Source organism: Danio rerio, chromosome 19 (genome assembly GCF_049306965.1).
Source record: "Danio rerio strain Tuebingen ecotype United States chromosome 19, GRCz12tu, whole genome shotgun sequence".
Lineage (NCBI taxonomy): Eukaryota > Metazoa > Chordata > Actinopteri > Cypriniformes > Danionidae > Danio > Danio rerio.
In genome coordinates this window covers 10850276-10874418 of record NC_133194.1, presented here as the reverse complement: position 1 = coordinate 10874418, position 24143 = coordinate 10850276, and the positions used below count along the sequence as shown (strand labels likewise).

Sequence of the window (24143 nt, the reverse complement as noted above, 5' to 3'; positions counted from 1 at the left end):
GTCAGATAATTAATTCTGTATAACAGAGGTAGGACATTAAAATTATGTAAGTACCTGAGATGGTTTTTTACTGGTGGCAACAAATGGGATTAATTTTAAGTACATAAATAAACACACAGTTTTGTATTTCATTCAACAAGAACTAAATGAATTAAAAGAGACAATAAAGATGTTTAATTTTTATCAATACAGTAGGATAGATGACAAAACCTCCATATATATATATATGGACAAATATCGACAAATTCCTGCATAAATAAATATATAAATAGTGAGGGCAGATTTATAAATGACACAGATATTGGGGGAATAAGAAAATGCTAAACTGAAAGTACATTCTTCCCCCTTTCACACCGCACTATTAATTATTTACACGTTTATTTATGCAGGAATTTGTAGATTTATATATACATTTGTTTATTAATTAATTAATTAATTTGCGTTCATTTATTTTAAATGTATTTATTTATCTATTGTTTTATTTATCCAAGAATTTGTAGATTTATATAAATATTTATTTACGTATTTATTTGGTTATTTATTTATTTATTTGGTTTATGCAGGGATTTGTAGATTTATCTATACATTTGTTTATTTTTTTCATATTTATTTATTTATAGTTTTTTATGCGTGAATTTGTAGATTTTTATATATATTTGTTTATTTATTTGCTTATTTATCATTTTATGCAGGAATTTGTAGATTTATATATACATTTATTTATTTGCATATTTATTTGTTTGTTTGTTTTATGCTGGGATTTGTGGATTTTTATATACATTTGTTTATTTATTTGCATATTTTTTATTGTTTTATTTATGCAGGAGTTTGTTGATTTTTAAATATATTTGTTAATTTATTTGCATATTTATTCGTTTATTGTTTTATGCAATTTGTGTATATATTTATTAATTTCATAGCGTATTAATTTATTTATTGTTTTATTAATGCAGGTATTTGTATATTTATTTATTCATTTATTTGCATATTTATTTATTTCGTCCATCATACAGTAGATCTTTTTCAGCTTTTAATATTTATTATTAAGTTTTAATATATTAGGCAGCATGAATGTTCCATCGACACTGATGATAAAAGTACTCGATTAACTTTGGAAATTATTTCTAAAGGATAATGTGACACTGAAGACTGGGGTAAAAATTCTGATTTATTTAATTGTTTATTAATATTTGTTTGCAATACTTTTTGACACTAAAGATTACATTTTTACAATATTGATTTTATTTTATGTTATTCAATAATTTTTAATATTGTTGTTTTGCTTCACGTATTACGAAGACCGAGAAGGGACGTGATAGTGGGGGAAAAAAATAGGTGGAAGAAAAAAAACTGGGTGGGAGAAAAAAAAAGAGTGACAAGTGTGTGGATAGTTTTTTCCACAAACAGTTCCTGTTACTTCAAACATGTCAACCCTCCCATTTAGTTGGATTCACTTGTAATTTACCGTTCCCGCTATCATCCTATCATTAACTATTTTCCCATATTTCTGATAAATTTTTAATTTTAAAAGCACATTGAAATTAATATAATAATGTCTACATTCACTTTCTTTCTATTAAAGCTGTGCGCCGATCATTACCCTTATGGAACCTTTGAATCAGTGAATGTACAGTGTGTATAAGCGCTGACTGACGGACACGCTCCGCATGATAAATGTCACTTTAAGAATGCACATAATGAAATAATGAAATGCATAATGAAAGCATTCGTTTACTTTAGTAACTGTTTGTGCTCTACAACTGCTTGTGAAAATTAGTTGTTTAAATTAAAACACGCCAGACGGATGGGTTTACATATTATTAAGTGTAATTGTCTGCTTAAACACACACCCCAGTCCCAAAGTGTTCTGCACTTTAGCTCTTGTTTAAATGGCGTGTACAGAAGCTGATCTGGCATCAGTTTATCATACAGAGTGCGTCGTTTATACATGAATTCACTGATTCAGAGGTAAGGGCGATGATTGACGCACAGCTTTAATGAAAAGAAAGTGAATGCAGACATTTTTATGTTAATTTTGTTTAGATGCAAAAACCCCTAAAATTTGTGTTTTTCTCAGCCTCCAATATTTATGTTTGGTTATTTCACTTTAAAAACAATGAAAAGAGCTTATTTGTCACTATAAATGTAAAATTACTGAGCCCACACATAGGAGTCTGAGAAAAATGCTAAGTTTAGAAAAAAAAAAACTGACAGTATTAGATGCATTTTTGGATCTAAACTCTATATATGTTCTTAAAGGCACAGTAATACATTTACTTTTTTTCTTGTCTAATGTGTGTCTAATGATTTAAATCTTTTTTTTTTTTCTCTTGCAGTTCACATTTACTGAAGCTTGAGATTGTATGACTTGAAAACTGCAGTTTTCTCTTTGCAGATCAGACATGGAGTAGACAGGAAACACGAACTAAAGATTAGAAGTTAAAAACAAAATACATAAAAAAAGGATAATCAGAATATTAGAATTATTCTGAAGGAGCATGTGACTGAAGAAATTCAGCTTTGAAATCAAAGGAATAAATTACTTTTTAATATAATTAAATAAAAATCAGTTATTTTAAATAGTAAAAAATAAATGAATAAATAAATAAAATGCATAGCACTCTGGTCACATGATGTATTAATGCATACAGTCATTTTATTTCAAACAGAAAGCAAAATAAGGGGACTGGAGTTGAGCTGTCCACAAAATAAAACACAGGCTGTCCGTCAGCTTCAGGTCTGTCACAATGACTGTTTTCACACCATGACATGCCCACACATGCATTTGATGAAACCAATTTTTTTTTGCCTTTCACATTTGTCATGAAAATCTGCTATTCAAACATTTCTCTGCTTACTGTGGCGGATGATCTGTTTTGGATTGGTCTTTGATTAGATAGAGGGGGGAAATATGACACAAAATATAGTCCTTTTGTCACACTGACTTGTATTCATTCATTCATTTTCCTTTGGCTTAGTCTCTATTTTAGAGTTCGCCACAGTGGAATGAACTGCCAACTATTCTAGCATATGCAGCGCACGCCCTCCTAGCATCAACCCAGTATTGAGAAACCCCATACACACTTATTCACACATACAGACACTCATACACTATACACAATTTAGTCACAGCCATTTCTCCCCGCAGCCCAAGACCGGTTACCCATTGAAGCTAAGCATCCAGGCCTGGTCAGTACCTGATTGGGAGACTACATGGGAAGGTTGCTGTTGCAAGTGGAGTTGGGAGTGAGACCAGCAGGGAGCGCTCAACCTGTGGTCTGTGTGGGTCCTAATGCTCCAATATAGCGAAGAGGTCACTATACTGAATGTGCACCATCTTTTGGATGAGACGTTAAACCGAGGTCTTGACTCTGTGTGGTCATTAAACTTAGCGTAAGGAGTAGGGTTTGAAAGATTATGTGCATTTTAGTTCAGTTGCATTTACATTGATTAAACTCTGATGTGATATGATGGGGTGACCTGTGCCTCGACCCCCACAAACTGATAGGTGTGAACTAAATGACCCTTTTACAATCTCAATGGGTATTAGCAAAACAACAGCTGAAACATCTGAAGAGGGTCCTGCTGAGCTTCGTAAACAGAATGGTTTGTTTGATGCTAGTATAAAGTACTGTCTCACAGACAGTACTTTGGGTTAAGTTACTTGAAGACCGACGGGTTAACATCACTGCTCAGGAACTGCACTATTCATTGTCTTCAATAAAGTCTTCTCTCCGTAAGAACTTTGGTCAGCTTACTTATTTTATGTGTTAGAGTAATCTAATACATTGGCGAGCCCCCCAAGAACGGTTAAGCCAAATACAGCAAAATCTAACAATTTGGCGAAGCCAGCCAGGAGAGACTGAAAAGAGGAAAACTCATCAACTGCAACAAGAAATGAATTGAAGAATCTTGGAGAATCTACAGTTAAAGCTGAAGATAAACGGATTTTGTTTGTGGACGAGTCCTGGATCTACATATTGTATCTGTGGACACCCTTTATTTTAATCAACTGGATCTCATCTCAAAGATCCTAGTTTGGTGAGTGAAACTTATCAGCTCTCTTAAAGAACCCTTAAAAGAAACATCTTTTATAAGTAACCATTAAAGTAAGCAGATCGACCTGTATATGTAGTGCAGTAATAAACTAAATACAGTGATAGTATTGCTGAAATTTCAGGCTTTCTCTTGATATTTGCAGAAATTGTAAAAGAAACAATTTGTCCATTTATCAAAAGATTTTGAAAGAGCAGTGGAAATTTTAGGCTTAGTCCATTCTCAGGGTACTTGTAGGAATTATTTAAATAATTTGGTCCTTTCTCATGGAGATTGTAGGAATTGTTGAAAATAATTTGGTCCATTTCCCCAGGGGACTGTAGGAGCCGTAAAATAGTTTGGGACTGATGTTGCTGCAAGAATTAGGAATTCTTGACTGGGTGCTAATTCAGTAGCCACTATTTTAATTTTGAAGGTAACAGAGCCTTCTGTGATAGAAATCTTAAAACATTGTAGGTTTGGTTCGTTTTCTAGAGTTTGCATGAACTGTTAAATAATCATTCTGGTCCAATCACTAAGATTATGCAGAAGCAGAGCTTGGTCCATTCTCAGCTGTGATTGTAGAGATTGAAAAATAACAGTTTAGCTTATTTTTCCAAAGATGGTTATGAGCCATATAAAGCAAACATAAAAAGTTTGAGACTGATATTGCTGCAAGAATGAGGAATTCTTGACTGTGGGCTAATTCAGTAGCCATTATTGTAATTTTAAAAATTCTAACTGTTACAATATGATGGCATAAAACTGAAAGCTGTTTGCCTTAGGTTTAAGGATACAGTGAGATTTAAGCACATTGTATTAGGGACAAATCCTAAAGAAAGTTACTTAGCCTTCTAAGATAATGCTCAAAAAGAATTGTTATTAGACAGAAGCTTTCAGGCAATTTTAGGCTTGATTCTTGCTTTGAAGATTGTAGAAACTGAAAAAATAATTCTGGTCAAATCACTAAGATAATGCAGAAGCAAAGCTTGACACATTCTCTGTTGGGATTGAAGAGATTGTAAAAGTAATAGTTTAATACATTTGTTCAAAGATTGTTAGTAGCCAAATAAGATTTGGGACTGAAAGAATGAAAGTGGTAATTTAGTAGCCACTATTTTAGCTTTGAAACAAATGTTGAATAATGAAAGTGCTAATTTAGTAGCCACTATTTTAGCTTTGAAACAAATGTTGAATCTGTCTATGTATTTGTAATGGTTTAACAGACTGCTGTTAATTTAAATTTGAATAAGCACCTTTATTAGCTCTAACACCTTTTGTTCTGTTTCACACCTCTGAGAGCACTGTCCTGTACTTCCCATGGCTGAGTCTTCAAGAAACTATGCTAATGGAGCTACCCTGAGAACAACATCAGAAAAACATGGAACAGAACCTCCATGTGTTACCATTGACCAGATGTTGGAGAATTTGAATGCATATTTAGACAAAAGGCTGGGACTGAGGAAGTTTCGTGATGATGTATGCAAGAAGTACAGCATCAAGCACTCAGGGAGTGGATTATGGGCATTGCTGGACATTAAAAGGGCTTATGGAAAGACACAGCGCTTATGCACAACCACCAAGAAGGATGGATTGTCTGTGATTTTGGTTAAGCAAATTCTTCAACATGAGCATAAGTGTGAGACTGACAGATTGGAACGTGAGAACAAAGCGGAGAAAGCTAAAGTTCGAGCACTGGCTGAACAATTGCAAAACTTAAAGGCGCATAAAGAAAGACTGGAAAAGGAAAACAACAAGCTATTGACTTTGATCTCCAAACAGCTGGAATCAAGATCTTCAAGCAGCTTTGTTGACAGTGAGGCTGATCTTTCCATCAACACCTGTGTTCATGACCCAGTGAACTCAAAGATTAGATTAGCTCCTGTGATTGTCAAACACAGAAGGACTAACGTTGAAATTGACAATGAGGAGGGCTATGAAGACAATGGAGAGAGACGAACTCGCACTGTGAAAAAATTGGTAAAGAAGTATGTTCCATACAGGACATACCATCCAGCAACTCCAGAGCAAGTTGACAAATGGTCAAAAGAGCTGCCAGATGTATACAAACAACCACGAAAGGTTTGGCAGTTTCTTCAACGACTGCAGAAAATCTACATTTTACATCCACTAGACGGTGTGATGATTCTTAATGTCACCTTAAGAGACAGTGACCAAAAGAGACTTACAGAAAGTGTTGAAAGAAGGATTGGTGAATCACAAGAAAACATAGAGGATGGATGGGAAGCCATAAAAAACTTCTTGTTTGAACTGAAACCTGCAGAGGTCAATTGGGCAAGAATTACCTCATGCATGCAGAAAACTGGAGAAAGTGTTGCAGAGTTTGAAGAACGCTTCAGACATATATGGACGGAACATTCTGGTCTGAATACAAGTGAAGATCTTGACAAAGACACTGGAATTCCCCTGAAAACAGCATTTGTCAATGGACTCAATCCTGAGATTTCTAAAGATCTTAAAATCAGGTATGATGACTGGGACAGCACTGTAACAACTTTCATCCAGATTGTTGAAAGGTCAGCTAAACTGGAGAGAGCACAAGATGTCAGACTCAGATCTTTGCAATCGGAAAGTTTGTTTTACAAGAACAGAAGAATTGAGGATGAGCAAAAAGAACGTGAGTATATGGGATACTCAAAACTACGAACTAAAGGAAGATGCAGGAATTGCAATGAAGAAGGACACTGGGCCCGTGAGTGCAAGCTCAGTTTAAAACATCAAAGCCATGATGATGACCACCTGTTCAAGCTGTTTCAGCAGCTAACAATACAGCAAAAACAGACTCTGCTAAATGCTGTACAGCCGCAGGGAAACTGAAGAACCTCTCTCTGCAGCACCAGCTAGTGACGTCTTTTCCAGAAGCTGATGAACTGAATGTGTATGCAAACAATAGGGTAAAAGCTGACACAGAAGTCTCAACAGATGAAAACAAGTTTGATGTCCTAGTAGATGGTGTTGCCAAACAAGCCGTAAAGGAGAGAGGTGAACATACAGCGGCATTAAGACAGCTTCAGCAAGATCACCGATCATTCTTAGACAGAATGCAGACTGCAAATAAAAATTCAACAAAAGAAATGCTGATGGACGATGCAAAAGAACTGCGTGATGGCAACCAATGCAGTATGGATGGAAACAGACTATGCCCTTTTGAACATGCCCCAAGCCAGCCCATGTCCACTGAAAACCTGACATCTGACAGCCTTGTCCAAAATGAAGCAAGACTCAGCCTGGCCGTACATAAGGACATTAATCAAGTTTTGTCACCTCTAGAGAGGGGCCATTGTTTAGAGCCCAGTAAATGGGTAAAGACACGACAACCTCAGAAACTACCACTAAAATCCAAGTGGAAGAGCTCACTTGAGAAAGTTTTAGTATCTGATTCAATAATTAATGTTCAGGGACTTGATGAATGGATCAACGTGAGTTTGCCTAGAGACGAGGGATAGATGACAGTAGTGTTTTTCAGAGTCCAGATATGGCGGGACTAGAGTTTTTAGGCTCTAGCTTGTCGCCTGAGGATGAAGACATTAACCACCACTGATAAACACTGTAGTGTCCTGTCAATATTAAATAGGGACAGTTTCTATACTTTCTATAGGCAGCTTGAAAATTTCTCTGAAATCTTTTTCTGGGCAAGATACGTTTCCCTTTTCGCTTTTGTGTGATTGCAGGTGTTCCAGAGGATGACCAGAGACACACAACACCAGACACCTAGATGAACACACCTAAACATCCACAGAACACAACCACATCCTGCTACTTCTACAACATTACAACTTCAAATAGAAATGGACTCAGGCATTTGAGGAAATGCAAGCTTCACCATGCCTTGTTATTCTGTCACTTTAAGTTATATAGCCTGTATTGCAGATTGCTGTATACATGATTAACTTGTTTTATGATCAAATATGATCAGAGGAGGGATTGAAAGATTATGTGCATTTTAGTTCAGTTGCATTTACATTGATTAAACTCTGATGTGATATGATGGGGTGACCTGTGCCTCGACCCCCACAAACTGATAGGTGTGAACTAAATGACCCTTTTACAATCTCAATGGGTATTAGCAAAACAACAGCTGAAACATCTGAAGAGGGTCCTGCTGAGCTTCGTAAACAGAATGGTTTGTTTGATGCTAGTATAAAGTACTGTCTCACAGACAGTACTTTGGGTTAAGTTACTTGAAGACCGACGGGTTAACATCACTGCTCAGGAACTGCACTATTCATTGTCTTCAATAAAGTCTTCTCTCCGTAAGAACTTTGGTCAGCTTACTTATTTTATGTGTTAGAGTAATCTAATACATTGGCGAGCCCCCCAAGAACGGTTAAGCCAAATACAGCAAAATCTAACAGGTTGTAACCCCGGTGCTAGGCCAAATTCCCTCTGATGGCCCTCCCAATTATCCTCATCCACAGAATAGACACTGTCTCTCCACTCCTGCACTAGCTGGTGTGTGTTGAGAGCACTGGCGTCGTTGTTCTGTGGCTTGCGTCGCATCATACAAGTGGATGCTGCACACTGATGATAATGTGGAAAAGACCCCCCCATTTTAAAGGGCCATGACACCCCCCACTTTCGGTTAAAGTCTACTTCAGAATTTTTTCAAAAGATGCATGATTAATGGACGTGGAGCTCCGCGAGCATAGGGCAGGAGTGGGCGTGGCCAGCAGGGGAGAAGGGGAGCGAACAACTGTTGATGTCACAAATTGAGACAAAGCGTGAGGAGACGCATGAGTTTATAGTTTACAAAGTTAAAATGCAAAGAAATAAACAGTAATTTAATGACCTGCTACATTTGTTATTCGTAATTTCATATACAGACAACCACAATTTATATCATTATAAAGATAATCGTGTTATCACTATAAATGAGGACTTCTCCCTCAATCCCCGGGTCTGAATCATAGATCTAAATGCAGACTCAGTGCAGCAGGTCTCCTGACCCGTCTATTTTAACCATTAGTCCTGCTGGTAATCTGGAGGATTTAGGCAAACACAGCAGCACGGCGATGTCTGAATGTGAATAAACTCCTGATACAAGACAACATCCGCCATTCTCCGATTCTCGTGCTGCTCTCCCGACAAAAATGCTTGCATTACACACACAGCCTTGCTGTATGATCGGCCCTGACAGGATCGCGGAGAAAAACATGCAACAAACCCCGTGGATCATGGAAACAAACACATACGAGCCTTCATAAACGGCTACTGGGTGCCATGGGTCCGTGTCTCACAGATTGAGCTTGGCACTGTCGTGCTGTCGTGCTGTCGTGCTCTTATGAATAATTAAGCAGCCGGCTCTTCTCATAGGATAAGGAAACTCCGCTTTGAATGATAATGAGAAACCGATGCGTCATCATTGCTCTTGCGGTACTTCGCTACGTCGCCGATTTTGATCCCGCCCCAAAAATAATTTTAAACCCGGAAGCTGAAATTAGCTGACAAAAGCTCAAAATTATCCAGTTTTCCCCACAATTAAAGCTGAGAGGTGCTAACATTGTCTTAACTGATGCTCAACACACACAAATCTGTTAATATATAAAAAAAGTTCTCCAGGGTGTCCTGAACCTTTAAGGTCAAAATAGTTATCCCCTTTAAGCTATATTTTTTTCCAATAGTCTACAGAACAAACTGCTGTTATACAATAACTTGCCTAATAACCTTATCCTGCCTAGTTAACTTAATTAACCTAATTTAGCCTTTAAATGTCACTTAAAGCTAAATAGAAATGTGTTGAAAAAATCTCTTCGTTAAACAGAAATTGGGGAAAAAAATAAACAGGAGCGCTAATAATTCAGGTGTGAGGTTCTATTAATTCTGACTTTACTGTATATATCACTGTTAATTTGAAACTAGATTGTATAAATCTATATTTCCACATAGCTAATACAAAATTTGCTGCATGTCAAAGTTCAAGTCAGCAAAACTAATATTGTACCTTCAAAACCTTGCCACGTGGTCAACAAAATATATTGATTTGATTGGTTGGTTGATTGTTTGATTAATGAATTGATTAATTAATTGATTAATTAATTAATTGATTGATTATAAGATCAAATAACTTTGTTTTAAATTCTGGATGAGCCATTCTTTTCCACTCAGCTCATAATTCAGGATGATCAGCCTAAATACATAGTGGCTCTAAAGGTTCATTTCCCACAGTTTCCATAATGCCTCAGTGTGCCATCCAAGTGTGCTCTTGTGAGTATTAAGCTTTGTCCTGACGCACAGGAGAGAAAGAGATAAAGAGATTACAGCCAAGCTTTGTACAATGAAAAACTTGTCCGTACTGCTTCCCTGTCATTCTCATTGATGCTATTCATCTGTTAATTTCTCATCAAATCCTCAGCTAACATAATGCATTTACTGTAGGTACAGTAGCCAATGAAAAGTGATCAAAGTTAAGAGGCAAAAGTCAAGCATTATACGGACGGAGAAATCAGTGCAGGAGCTGTTAATTAAGGATCAGTTACATCTGTAAGTGGATGATTGCACAACACCAGCAGCGGAAGCTATTTAACTGATCCTCAACTTACAATAGGCAGCAGTTCAATTAGAAATCTCCAAAGTAATCTGGTGATATTTAACATTACACAAAGTTTTAAATCAACAAATTTCACCGTTGTTTACAATAATTAGAAAAAAATTTACCTAAATGTTTTACAAATTTTGAAATGTCTCATTACCGCAACAGTGTAATAGTGTAAATAGCCCTTCTTGTTGGCAGAAGCTGTTTACACTTACTCCGCCCAAGATCGCTCTAACGCCTCATTCACACAGGGCTTCAGCGTCAACGCTTGACAGAGGGTGTGTCTAACATTAGGCCTGACGCAATCGTCATTGCAGCGTCAGCCAATGAAATTAGTTCGCAATCGGCTACTGTCTGAGCGTGTGTATTTGCATACAGCTATCTGATTGGCTGATGCTTTCGTCGGTGCTTGAAAAGTTGAGCAAGTTCCAACTTCTGCAGCGAGCAACGCCACTGAAGTGGCGCCGACGGATCCACAATGCAGTTCGGCAACGATTGACGTCACCCATTCAAAAGCGTTGAATTTGATGCCCGTGTGAATGAGGCATATCTATTGTCAAAACCAAGTGTCTCAACCGGGGTAAAAATCTGGTATTAGAAAAATCTGGTATAGCTATTGGGCATTGGAAAAACGCTTAAATTTTTTGGAGGGAAAAAATTTAGATTTAGTCTCCATCTTTTGACAATAACCATGTTTGACATAAAAAAAAATCCATATTTAGGCAGCTTAAAAGTTATTAAAAAAAGTTGGAGCGGTCATGTGTGACTGAATATCAAGAACCATCCCATTTAAAAGTATGTAACTTTGTTTTCCCTATACTGTAAAAAGCTCTGGGTTCCCCACAATCGATTTGTGTTGGGACAACATGAACAAATTAATTTAACTTATTAATTTTTACAAATTTAAGTGGATTGAACAAAACAATTACAGCTGAAACCATAACTTTACACACACTCTAAAAAAAGAAACATAACCATTTAAAATACATTTTTAATTATAAATTCTTAAATGTCTGACAGTAAATCATATTAAACGTTTACTATTTTAGGTCCGTTAGGATTACCTAAATGATTTACATTTGCTAAATGCCAGAATAAGATGAGATTTATTTATTTATTTATTTATTTATTTATTTATTTTTAAAATTTAAAATTTCAAAAGTTTACATACATTTCCTTGTTTTGTTTTTTTTTAGCTTTGCTTTTAAACTGTATAACTTTGGTCAAAAATTTTGGGTATCCTTCTACAAGCTTCTCACAATAGTTTGAAAGAGTTTTGTCCCATTCCTTCTGACAGAATTGGTGTATCTGAGTCAGATTTGTTGGCTGTCTTGCTCACACAAGTTTTTTTTTAACTCTGCTTACAAATTTTCTATAAGATTGAGCTCAGGGCTTTGTGATGGCCACTACAAAACATTCCCTCTGTTGTCCTTAAAGCACATTTTAACTAATTTGACAGTATGCTTAGGGTCATGGTCTGTTTGGAAGACCCATTTGTGGCCAAGTTTTAATTTCCTGGCTGATGTCTTGAGAGGTTGCTTCAGTATTTCTACATAATGTTCTTTCTTCATGATGCCATCTGTGCTGTGTAGGGGACCAGTTCCTCCTGCAGCAAAACAGCCCCACAAGCTGCCGCCCCCATTCTTCACAGTTGGGATGGTGGTCCTAGGCTTTTAAGCTTTCCCCTTTGTCCTCCAAATGTAACACTGGTCATTATGGCCAAATAGTTCAATCCTAGTTCCATCAGACCACAGGACATGTCTCCAAACATTATTCTTTTTCCCAATGTTATTTAGAAAATTGTAAGCTTGTTGATTTCTCCATGTTGTCACACAAGGAAGCAGTGTGTTTGAGGTTTTCCTTAAACTCTATTTTACAGTACTGCTTCCAATGAACTCAAATGTTGTCAATTAGCCAATCAGAAACTTCCAAAACCTTGACAACATCACCTGAGCTTTTTCAGAGGCATAAAAATCTTATCGTATGTAAACTTGACTTTCAAGAAAAAGCTATAACAATATCTCTCTCGTTATTCTGCTATTAAGTATAACAGAAACTAATTTGATAATCCTAACCTACCTAAAAAAGAAAAAGTTTAGTTACTTCTGACTTTTTTTTTAAAAATGGTTTTCTGCCTTTTTGATACAGTGTATGTAAACTTCTAGTTTCAACTGTAAGATGTACAGGTTTGAACAAGACAATTGTCAATATATGAAGCCTTTGTTAAGAACTTGGACCCAGTTTAACAAAGTATTAGGCTTTTAAGATGCCCCAATAATTGCCAACTTATTTATACACTTTTAATATTTAATATCTGAAATGGATGAACTATCAAGATTTACAACAGCCAAATAATTTAACCAGTAATCTCATCTTTTATGTCAGACATCACTTTTAACTTCTTAAGTTCGTCTCCACCGTTGGATATATTTTATTTCCCTCGAGTGCATTTGCCAAACTTCAGCCTCTTCACAATCTAATAGGCTGTGCTTTACTTTAACTCAAGAGTGACTGCGGATGTTGGCAGCCTCTCAAAAGACACACAAGATTCTCTCCTTTAGCAAATTCGCTCTTCATCAATGTGTCTGAAGCACTGGCTCATCCAATTTAAAGTAGTTTCACCTTGCCCGCATGGCCAAAGTTAAGAGAGAAAGCACTCAGGAAGCAGCTCTTCATGTACAAGGAGTGAATGTGCAGATGCCTCACTTGGACAGGCCCCAATCTGGAGCATTATTGGTGATCTGCAGGCTATTTGAGAGCGTCTCAGCAGCCGTTGAGCACCAGATTAGAACCAGATCCTCTGCTTTGGTGTGCAGGGTTAGACAGAGGAGCCGTGACATGATTTATTTGGTTTAGTTTTGCTTCAAATTTGCCAAATTTATACAAAACGTACATATTTTTAAAAACATATTTTGTGGTAATGTCTGGATAAATTAATGGAAGCATATTAAATAACACATTTTAAATAGTCAACATTTTACAGTTTTTCTCAGTCACTTTGGTGCATTTCTCACAACACTATTTACATTTGCATAACAGGTATTGCATTTCTCAAAACAATTAGTCATTTGTGCACAACGAAGTAGCAGTTTCTCATTCTTTCCAACAAATTGCAAATGCTTTTGGACATGCATCAATTGCTTTCATACAACTCTCTGCTGTTTATAACATTATCATTTGCTTATGTCATGTCAGTCAAAATTAACTAAACTGGTAAATGCTGAACAGTCATTCCATATAAAACTAATAGTCCTCATTCATTACTTCAGTCTTTACATACAAAAATGTTGAACTAGTTGTCAAAATCTGTCAAACAAATTTTATAAAACAAATTTAAATCTATATTTTTCCTAAAAAATGTCTTTAAAATTGAACTATTTGATGAATGATTTACAGACCTGTGTATGTTGTAGGCTCAGTTCCAATATGTACTGCAATATTGTGTATAGTTGTGCACAGCTCTATCCAAAGGGAGTTTATGTTTGTTGTAAATAAGGGTGTGTTTACAGTATTATTTTGCACAATGCTTTGAATAAATTAGGATTGTAACGAGCAAATGCAGTAAAAATGTGAAACATACATATTCAGTGTCTTGTACTCACTCAATGCAGTGATGTCTAACTTTACTGTAGTTTTCAAATGGCTGTGCAAATAGTATACAGTGCTGTCTTGAGCATTTTCAGGAAGTGTCACCAAAATCTGACTTTTTGCATTAAAAAAAATGTACAGAGTAAACTGTCATAATGACACATGACACATCTATTTGACTATCTTGTTCATAAACAATGGTGTCAGGACTTTTCATTTTGATGACACTGACACTTTGATTGACATGAACACTTGCTTTTGAGGAATGAACTATCCATTTTGAGCATGTGACCCGCTTTTGCAGGTTATCAGCTAGGTTTTGCTGTTTCTACTAATTGTTTTGAGAAATGCATTAACTGTTTTGCAAAAATGCACTCGTGTTGTGAGAAACGCACCAAAGCCACTGAGAAAAACTGTAACTAAACTTGTAAATATATATATATATAAAATTATTTTCCGTATTTGTTCTTTTTGCACAATGCTGTGAATAATTTAGAATTTCGAAGATCAAATGCAGTGAAAATGTGAAACATACATATTCAGTGTCTTGTACTCAGATACCTCACTAAATACAGCGATGTCTAACTTTAGTTTTCAAATGGCCATGCAAATAGTATACAGTGCTGTCTTGAGCATCATAGGAAGTGTCACCAAAATCTGACTTTTTAGCATTGAAAAAATATACAGAGTAAACTGTCATAATGAAAACATGACAAAGTCCTTTGACTTGATCTTGTTTATAAACAATGGTGTCAGGACTTTTCATTTTGATGATACTGACACTTTCATTGACATGAATACTTGCTTTTGAAGAATGAACTATTCATTTTGAGTATGTGAGGCGCTTTTGCAGGTTATCATCTCGGTTTTGCAATTTGTACTAATTGTTTTGAGAAACTGTTGTGCAGAAATGCACGAGTGTTGCGAGAAATCCACCAAAGCGAGTAAAACTGTAATATTATTAACATGTACTGTAGTATAGGTAAATGTTTTATTTGACATGGATAGATAGATAGATAGATAGATAGATAGATAGATAGATAGATAGATAGATAGATAGATAGATAGACAGACAGACGGACGGACGGACGGACGGACGGACGGACGGACGAACAGATAGATTTTTTTAAGTGACGACCTATATCATTTTATATACAAATAAATAAACTAATTAATTAATTAATTAACAAACAAATACATAAAAATATAATTTATTGTGGTAAAAAAAGTATTTTTGGAGCAGCAAATCAACAATTTAAAAGCATTCCTAAGCGATCATGTGACTAATAAATAAAATTCAATAAGCCACATACTTGAATTACATTTTAAAATATATAAAAATCACATACTGTATATAATCATATTTAGGTCAAATTGGAAGATTTTTTCAAAATATTGCTATGTTTTGTACGTTTAATCAAACAAATGCAGCCTCATAGTGCATGATTATTCAATATTAGAAGTTCTTGCCATTGGAAAAAATCTCACTGACCCTAAACTTTAAACAGTAATGATTTTAACAATATTGTATATTAAATACATCTGTTATTCCAAAACAGAATCTCTTTGCTTTAAGAAGTGACTTTAACCATTGTTGTTTTTACAGTTTGTGCAGTATAAAAATCATCATGAGACATCCCCATAGCTGTGCGTGTGTGTTTATGTAATTAGATTTACTGTAGGACTGATGCCAATAACAGTATATCATGGTTAACAGCTTTCATTTTTCACATTCAAATCCATGTTCATTTGTAGAAAGAAAATACCAATGTGATACAAGGACATTATTATTATTTTTTTATAGGACATTGTCAGCATCTTTTGTTTGAGGTTGGCAAAGTGAAATGGCAAGCAGGTTTTATTCACAGGTCACCTGAGCAGACTCTATTATGGGCATGTCATAACCAGGCTGACCGGGGTCACCGGTGACTTGATCAACCAAGTTTAGCACCCTGGCAAACACAATTAGTGTAAAGCGCTGCATGTGGAGATCTGGATTATGAAACATACTTAAGTACAATTATGAGGCTATATGAAACGCTTCTAATGGCTAAATACAGTTAGTTGGAGATCTGGAGCTGGATCTTGCATAAAACTTTTTGGTAGCGTCATTGTTTAAAAAAAAGTCTAGAAAATGTGTCTCTTTAATTCAAATAATGCTGGTCTGAAGAATAAGTATGAGAAAGAACATGTAACTAAAAATAATAGAAATGGTGTCTTGCAAGTTGACTGAAATTATATTAAACTGTTAAAATCACTAATTCTAATACTGAAAGAAAATTATATTCATGTAGTTGAAGTCAGAATTATTAGCCCCTGTTTATTTTTTCCCCTCAAATTCTGTGTAACGGAAAGAAGATTTTTTTCAACACATTTCTAAACATAACAGTTTTAATAACTCATCTCTAATAACTGATTTCTATCATCTTTGTCAGGATGACAGTAAATAATATTTTACTAGATATTTTTCAAGACACTTCTATACAGCTTAAAGTGACATTTAAAGGCAGATTAGGGTAATTAGACAAGTTACTAACGATGGTTTGTTCTGTAGACAATAAAAAAAATATACAGCTTAAAGGAGCTAATAATTTTAACCCTAAAATGATTTTTAAAAAGTAAAAAAATGCTTTTATTCTAGCTGAAATTCAACAAATAAGATTTACTTCAGAGGAAAAAATATGATCAATCATACTGTGAAATTTTTCTTGCTCTGTTGAACATCATTTGAGAAATATTAAAAATAAACAAATTAAATGGGGGGCTAATAATTCTGACTTTAACTGTTTATACATTATTTGAAATTAAATATGGCAAAATAAAATTATGTCATTGTTAAGTAATAAACAATTAAAATCCATTAAAATAAAGCTTTTAAAATTATTAACTGAAATAAATGTAAGCACTAATATAACTAAAGTGGAGTAAAAAAAATTATTAAGCTTTAGTAGCTGTGTCATTGGAAAAATAAACAGAACTAAATTAAAACTATAAAAATCCCAAAATATTTCTGAAGAAAAAATATTAGAAAGCTTAAAGTTTAATTTGAAGTACTAAAATGTCTAAAAACCAAAAATAAATAAAAGCTATATTTTTACATAAAAATCTTCAAAAAACTCTTTAAATAAACAGTTATGGAATTTAATACACTGAAAAAAAAGAGTTTGTTTTGGTAATCTTCAATCAAAGCCTGAAAATTTGCTTCTGCATTTGGAGTGGCGGTTCTTTAATGTTGAAGTCAGTTTGAAAGCTTCATTCAAAACAAATGTAACCACGCCCCTCTTACCGCTAGTTTGCTATGAGGGAATGATGTGCAAAAGGAAAGCCCCGCCCCCTACTTAATATTCTGTACTACATCAACATACTTAAATAAAGACTCAGGAAGTTCAAGCTTTAAAGAGCCAATGATTAAAAATGACACAAACAACTAGAATAATCTGTAAGTAGAAGCTAATTCAGAATATTAAGCACTACAATTGTAGAAACATAACACCAAAATATTGCATTGAAGAAATATACTAACTTAGTTTAATTTACCTTTAAATCACAGCACCTTAAATTACCAGCCATGTGTCACATGATGATCTCTTGGATCAGTGCTTAGGAATAGCTGATTAGGTGAGTATTATGTAGTGTTTACCGCTGTTTACCGTTTTAAGAGAAAATACCATCAATAAGACCCCTTAACCTCACAGGACATCATGACCGCTAGATAAAAACGCCGGCTCAAGACTCAATTCACTTTCCTCTCAGAAACAACTCTGTACAAAGTTATTTCATCTTCTGCAGCCATCCTGCTCTCTCTCAACACTGAAAGTAATTAGTCTGCTGACTTGAAAAGCTTCTCTAGTTTAAGTATATCTAATCTATGACGTGTGATAGAGCGACCAATCATTATTCAGACTCCATCTCATCTCCCAGAGACTACATCTTATAAACATGATCCTAAAAAGAAGATATTTTCAAGAATGCTGGAAACCCATTTACACTGTAAACAAATCCTGGGTTCCACACAATTCCTTCATGTTGTCCCAACACAAAGTGATTAAGTTAACTTAATCGTTTTTACAAGTTTAAGTGGATTGAACATTAAACAATTAAGTTGTCCAAAAAAAAAAAACACTTTAGAATTGTGTAGTTTTAACTCATTTTAAATTAGTAGTTTGAACAAACAGCAAAAGTGTAGCCATAGTATTTATTTGCTAATATGGAAGTCCGTGGCAACCAGTTTCCAACATTCTACAAAGTATCTTCATTTGTGTTCAACAACAACAACAAAAAGGAAGAAAAAAAGAATCTCATAAAGGTTTGGGATTACCTGTGGGTAAGAATATTCTTGTTTGTTTGTTTTTGTGTGAACTGTCCCTTTAAATCAGACAAATTCTAGTAGTTTAAATGTCAAAATGGTGAAGAATGTGCAGAAATGTGATGTTTAGCACATCATTTAAAGCTGTGAAATTAAAGAGGACTGTAAAGAAAACAGGAGGGAGGGATGGAGGGAGTGGAGTGAGTTAAATTTATCCTCCCTAAAGCAAATCCCTCTCAATCTGATCAGTGTGTTTGGAATGGACTAACTTGCCCCAACTCTGAGACCGACTGCGGCTGGCGGACCTTTTTTTCTCTTCAGAAAACTTTTTAATGCAGCTTCTTTTTAGCAGGTATGATTCTTATTCATTGTCATTCAGTTTTGTTAAAGGGATGTGATGTAAGCTTGGCATTTTATTGTCGGATTAAGGTGTGTTCAGCTGTAGTTCTTTACACTGGTAAATGTAGTGTGCAATGTTTTTTTTTTCTTCTTTCTTTTTTTTTTGTATGCTCAGGCAAAAAAGAAAAAGAAACCTAATTTGTTTTTTCCTTTGAGGGGAATTTATTTGTTTGTAGATAAAAAATTTAGTGTTGCTAGATATTTACAATTATATAAATATATTATTTTATAATGCTAATCAATACAATGTAATGTCTAACAGTCTGAGAATGCATGGATATTCATATTTTAATTTGAAGACAAGTGTTATGCCTGTGATATAAACGTGCTGTTTTTACAATTGCAGACTTGTCGAAAGAAAATGCAAATGATTCTTTTAAAGATTATATGATAATTTATCAAACAAAGGAAGACTTTACTTTTTTTATTGTTTATAAACTATAGTTTATAGTTTTTAGTCTTAGCATCATCTCATCATCTTATTCTTCCTTGTTACATTAGTAAAAACTAAATTGTTCATACTGGTTCACAGTACATGAACTAGCGTTAAAAATATTTCAGTTGTTATTTCATGAACTAAAAATAAACAAATGAAACCTTACTGTAAAATTTTACTTGTTCAAATTACTTATTTAAAATGAGCTGAGGGGAAAAAAATCACAATTTTTGAAATTCTTTGCAGAAAACTTGCTTATATTCTATCCACTTCAATTTGCAAAACAATTAAGTCAACTTAATTTGTGTTTGGACAATATAAATGTGTGGAAGCCTGTGTAGACTATAAGAAGAAATGAGTTACTTTACTTTAAAAAGTGATTAAATATGTTGCCTTAAAAGCACTGAGTTGACTTTACTTCTAAATTTGAGTAAACCCATTGAAACTTAATTTTTATAAGTATGCACATGGTTTTGTGCGGCGCGGTGGTTCAGTGGTGAGCAAAGTCGCTTTACAGCAAGAAGGTCGCTGGTTTAAGCCTTGGCTGGGTCAGCTGTAAGATCTGTGTGGAGTTTGCATGTTCTCCCCATGTTAGTATGGGTATCCTCCAGGTGCTCTGGTTTCCACCACAATCCAAAACCCTGAGATACAGGTAAATTAACCCTTTGATGCGCTACATGGGTCTAAAGTGACCCATCTAAGTTTATTTTTTCTATATCTGTTTTAAAGCTTGTGCATCAAAGGGTTAAATAAGCTAAACTGGCCATAGTGCATGTGTGTGGGTGTTTCCCAGTACTGGGCTGTGGCTGGACGGCATCCATTGTGTAAACATGCTGGATAAGTTAGTGGTTCATTCTGCTGTGGTGACCTCTGATAAATAAATTGATTAAGCCGAAGGAAAATTAATGAATGCATAAACTTTATTTGCTTCATAATTTTAGGACAATTTCTTTACTCACTTTTTTAAGTTACGCCAACTAATCACTTTTTCAAGGTGTAATATAATATAAGGATAAATAAATAAAAATCTATTATAAAAAGATCTATGAAAAAAAATTATGTAATATAATAGTAAAACTTTCAGTGTTGGGTTGTGGCTGGAAGGGCTACATAATACATACAGTATAGCAAAGTAATTGGTGGTTCATTCGGCTATATATATATATATATATATATAGCCGAATGAACCACCAATTACGTTGCTATATAAATACACTCAAAATGTTTTTGATGCTTGTTTAAACTATTGATATAAAATGAGCTAAAACCACAGTTCTTTAAGGGTTTTTTTCAAGGATGACTTAATTGTTTTATGTTCAATCAACTTAAAATGGCAAAAAACACTATGTTAACTTTATTAATTTGTGTTCAACTGAGATGGAGTTGGAGATGGAATTCAGCATTTTTTTAGAGTGTACATGGCATGGTCAGGCTATAAGGTCTCCAGAAAACACACGCATGACCTAATGAAGTGCTTTGACCTGAAGCATTAGGTGAACAGATCTCAATATGGCTGACCTGGAAACACCTATTCATTCATCAACGTCACTAATTGCTTACTGACTGGATATCAAATGCTATTGTGTGTTTATGTTTTTGGTCCTACGTTACTTCTTCAAAGAAAACCTATCGCTTTGGCTGGGGATTTAAGCATTGGCGATATTATCATTAGTTTGGCCATGCGTTTTGTGTCTTTGAATGCACTCAACTCTTTCTCTTTTCAATAATAATAAATAAATAAACTTAAACTCAACATAAAGTGCTTAAACATGTTACACTTTGAAACCAGGAAGCTGAATAAGTAATATATACATTGTGACATTGGTTTGTCAGACTGTGCGGGTTAACAAGGAATCCATTGTTTTAAAGTTAAAACTCTTATAAAGTGTGTCCGTGACATCTGTTTGTGACATGATACAGACAGATTTAAGGAGCTTAGCATTAGTCCACTTCCCTTTATCTAATTATACACTTAACTAGCCCACAGACTATGAATGATTCAACAGATTCATTTACTGTACAGTAAGTGTCCGTACAATTAAGTTGAGCAAAGAGACAAAGTTCACGTATTCTCCTGGGATCTTTTCTTTTAACTTCTTGTTCCTAATAGTTATTACATTGTTAAGAGCATAAGAAAAATAATTTTAAACTAAATGATTACATAAAATTGGTATTTTATCCTAATGTAAGTGGGTGAGTGGTGGTTCTTTCCGCTGTGGCAACTTCTGAAATAGAGATTAAGCCGAAGGGCAATAAATGAATGAATGTAAGGTGATGAGCTCTGTGGCGGACATCAGAGTTCATTTAAATAAAAAAGTAAAACAAACTTATAAATAACACAAAAAAATGATTACATCGAAATTTGTTTAAAAATGATTATAACGATGTTATAAAAGGATAAACAGCTTGATATATGATTTTAACTAATGCAGTGTCTGTGTAAAATCACCATAAGTTTACTTTAGTTTAGTGTAGTTTATATAAAATCTGACAGGACAGGGTATTGCAGCACAGTTCCCTGAAATGCATCAAATACACACTCAAAACAATATTTGACAATTAAAAATACTAACATATGACTTGATAAACAAACAAAGTAAAACAATAATTAAACAACATCAAAGAGTTCATGGCATTTAGTTTTAGTTCTGGGTATAGCAAATATGTCGCAGTAGAAGGTAGGATGACACTGGAGCAGTTTCCCATTGTAGACAATGCATTTGTGAACTATACATATTGACACATTCTTATGGCAACATGAAACGAAAAAAGAAATGCCATGATTGGAGGAGTAATTTTTTTCCAATTCACTTGTGTCTGCTAAAATGCATAATAAACTTGCGTTTAGTCATGGTGTCTTCTAAAATGGACGTCTATGAAATCAATGTCTTGTCATAACAGAAAATCATATTTTGATTTGAAATCACGTAATATTTTCTTGTTGTTAATTTGTCAACTTTTTTTTTTTTTTTTTTGTCGATTGTGACCTCCATGAAAGAACACAATATGTTCCTTCTGAGTTGCTGATTTATGAAAAAATGTATTCAGTTGATTGAAATGATATGTTTACGAAATACGACCATATTTCTAAAAAAATGTTACACCTAGTCAATAAATTAATGTCAGACATTTTTAAAGACCAAGGAGAGGATATGTTCATAATGAAACTTCATAAAATTTGGTGTCTCTGTGAAGAACTGAATATGCTCTGTACAGGACATCCAGCCTTAAAACTGTGGCATGAATAGTATGCACTCTCAGAAATAAAGGTACTGGGGTGTTACCTTTTCAAAAGGTTCACTTTTGTATCATACTGGTGGACATTAGTACCTTTAGGGCGGGGATCACCAAACTTGTTCCTGTAGGTCCGGTGTGCTGCAGATTTTAGCTCCACCTAATCAAGGTCTTACTAGGTATACTTGAAACACCGAGGCAGGTGTGTTGAGGCAAGTTGAAGCTAAACCCTGTAGAGCACCGGACCTCCAGGAATGAGATCAGTTATAGCCCCCTGCTTTAGGGTATACTTTTGTACCTTTACGGTTTACTTTTGCATTTTTAAGTTGACTTTTGTATCTTTAAGTTACTGTGAGGTACTTTTTAGGTGTTAATATGTACCTTTTAAGCAGCCAGGAACAAACATGTACCTTAAAAAGGTGCCACCCAAGTTACAGGACAGAAGTTTTGTCCAGGAGGATATAATGGTGCAAATGAGGCCAGATAGTATAATATAAATGTAAAATCACAGTACATGGTTGCAGTGCACAGTTCTATAACCTTTGCTTTTGAAGACACTGTTGGTTGGGTTTGGGTTAGTGGTTCGCGAGGTGACCTGTAGGACAAATGCAGCCTTCGCATGGATTTGTACAGGGATGTGTATCTGAAATAGACAACAAAACAAAACTTACCCTAAGTAACGTATTTCGGATTCACAAAAAAATAGACAGCGGCCTCTAGTGGATTTGTCATCTGAAACATACCATGAAATGTACCAGGAGAAACGTTTTGCTGAAATGTTGGCTGAGGCATGTATTTTCAATGAACCTGGACCAATGAGATCAAATTAACTTTCATCAATGAAAATAACTTGATATAAACAGATACCTGACCTGTCTGCTGCACCAGTAATGAATGTACCCAATTGAATGTTGGCTAGTTTTTTCTTTTGACTACATTTTATTTTAATCTTTTTATGTCAACAATACATGTTGTTCATTTATTAGATGAGCGGATCAGAGCATGCGCATTCATGATTTTCAGTAAAGTTAACAGTGCAGAGGATCTGTCAAGTTTCTATTTGTGTCAATCTATAGGCAATAAGGAATTTTACACTAGAATAAGATGCTGGTTTGAATTTAATCGGTGCCATAACCCAGATGGAAGGGAGATTTTTAGGGCTGGCATAATAGATGCCAATGTCTGTGTGGTCTGTTCTCTTTCCTGTAACGCAGATCTGAATCCTGCTCCGAGAAAGCTTGAGTAGAATCTGAGAGGTTACAATGGTGCCATAACCCAGATGGGATTAAGGGCCAACTATACAGTGACTGTTGGACATGTTAGTTTGAACTGCCACGCTAATAGAGTCCTATGAAGGCACTCATGTACAACGGCCAACAGTCAAGGTCAGAATTTTTGTTTTCATTAAAACCTACTGGATACCCCAGAACATTTGGAATATACAGCATATCTCAAGTGAGTAAATTTTTGCATCTTTTTAAATAAGCTTAAGGGCAGCACGGTGCCTCAGTGGGTAGCTCAATCAATTCACAGCAAGAAGGCCACTGGTTCGAGCCTCGGCTGGGTCAGTTGGCATGTCTGTGTGGAGTTTG

At 34.9% G+C, this 24143-nt stretch overlaps 2 protein-coding genes across 4 annotated transcripts in view; one reads left to right on the top strand and one right to left on the bottom strand.

The window, feature by feature from the left end:
- Positions 1-24143, top strand: part of si:dkey-14o18.2 — a 66390-nt gene that overhangs the window by 17996 nt on the left and 24251 nt on the right. The window contains exon 1 of one of the 2 annotated variants that reach the window (XM_689853.10): positions 18649-18834. The exons of the other annotated variant lie outside the window; for it this stretch is intronic. The gene's annotated coding sequence lies outside the window, so the exon portion shown is untranslated. Of the gene's footprint in view, positions 1-18648; positions 18835-24143 lie in introns of those variants that run through there. 2 annotated transcript variants of the gene reach the window in all.
- The window catches only part of cacng6a (calcium channel, voltage-dependent, gamma subunit 6a), a 48864-nt gene that overhangs the window by 20088 nt on the left and 4633 nt on the right, over positions 1-24143 (bottom strand). The window contains exon 2 of one of the 2 annotated variants that reach the window (XM_009294017.4): positions 23092-23194. The exons of the other annotated variant lie outside the window; for it this stretch is intronic. The gene's annotated coding sequence lies outside the window, so the exon portion shown is untranslated. The remainder of the gene's footprint in view (positions 1-23091; positions 23195-24143) is intronic. 2 annotated transcript variants of the gene reach the window in all.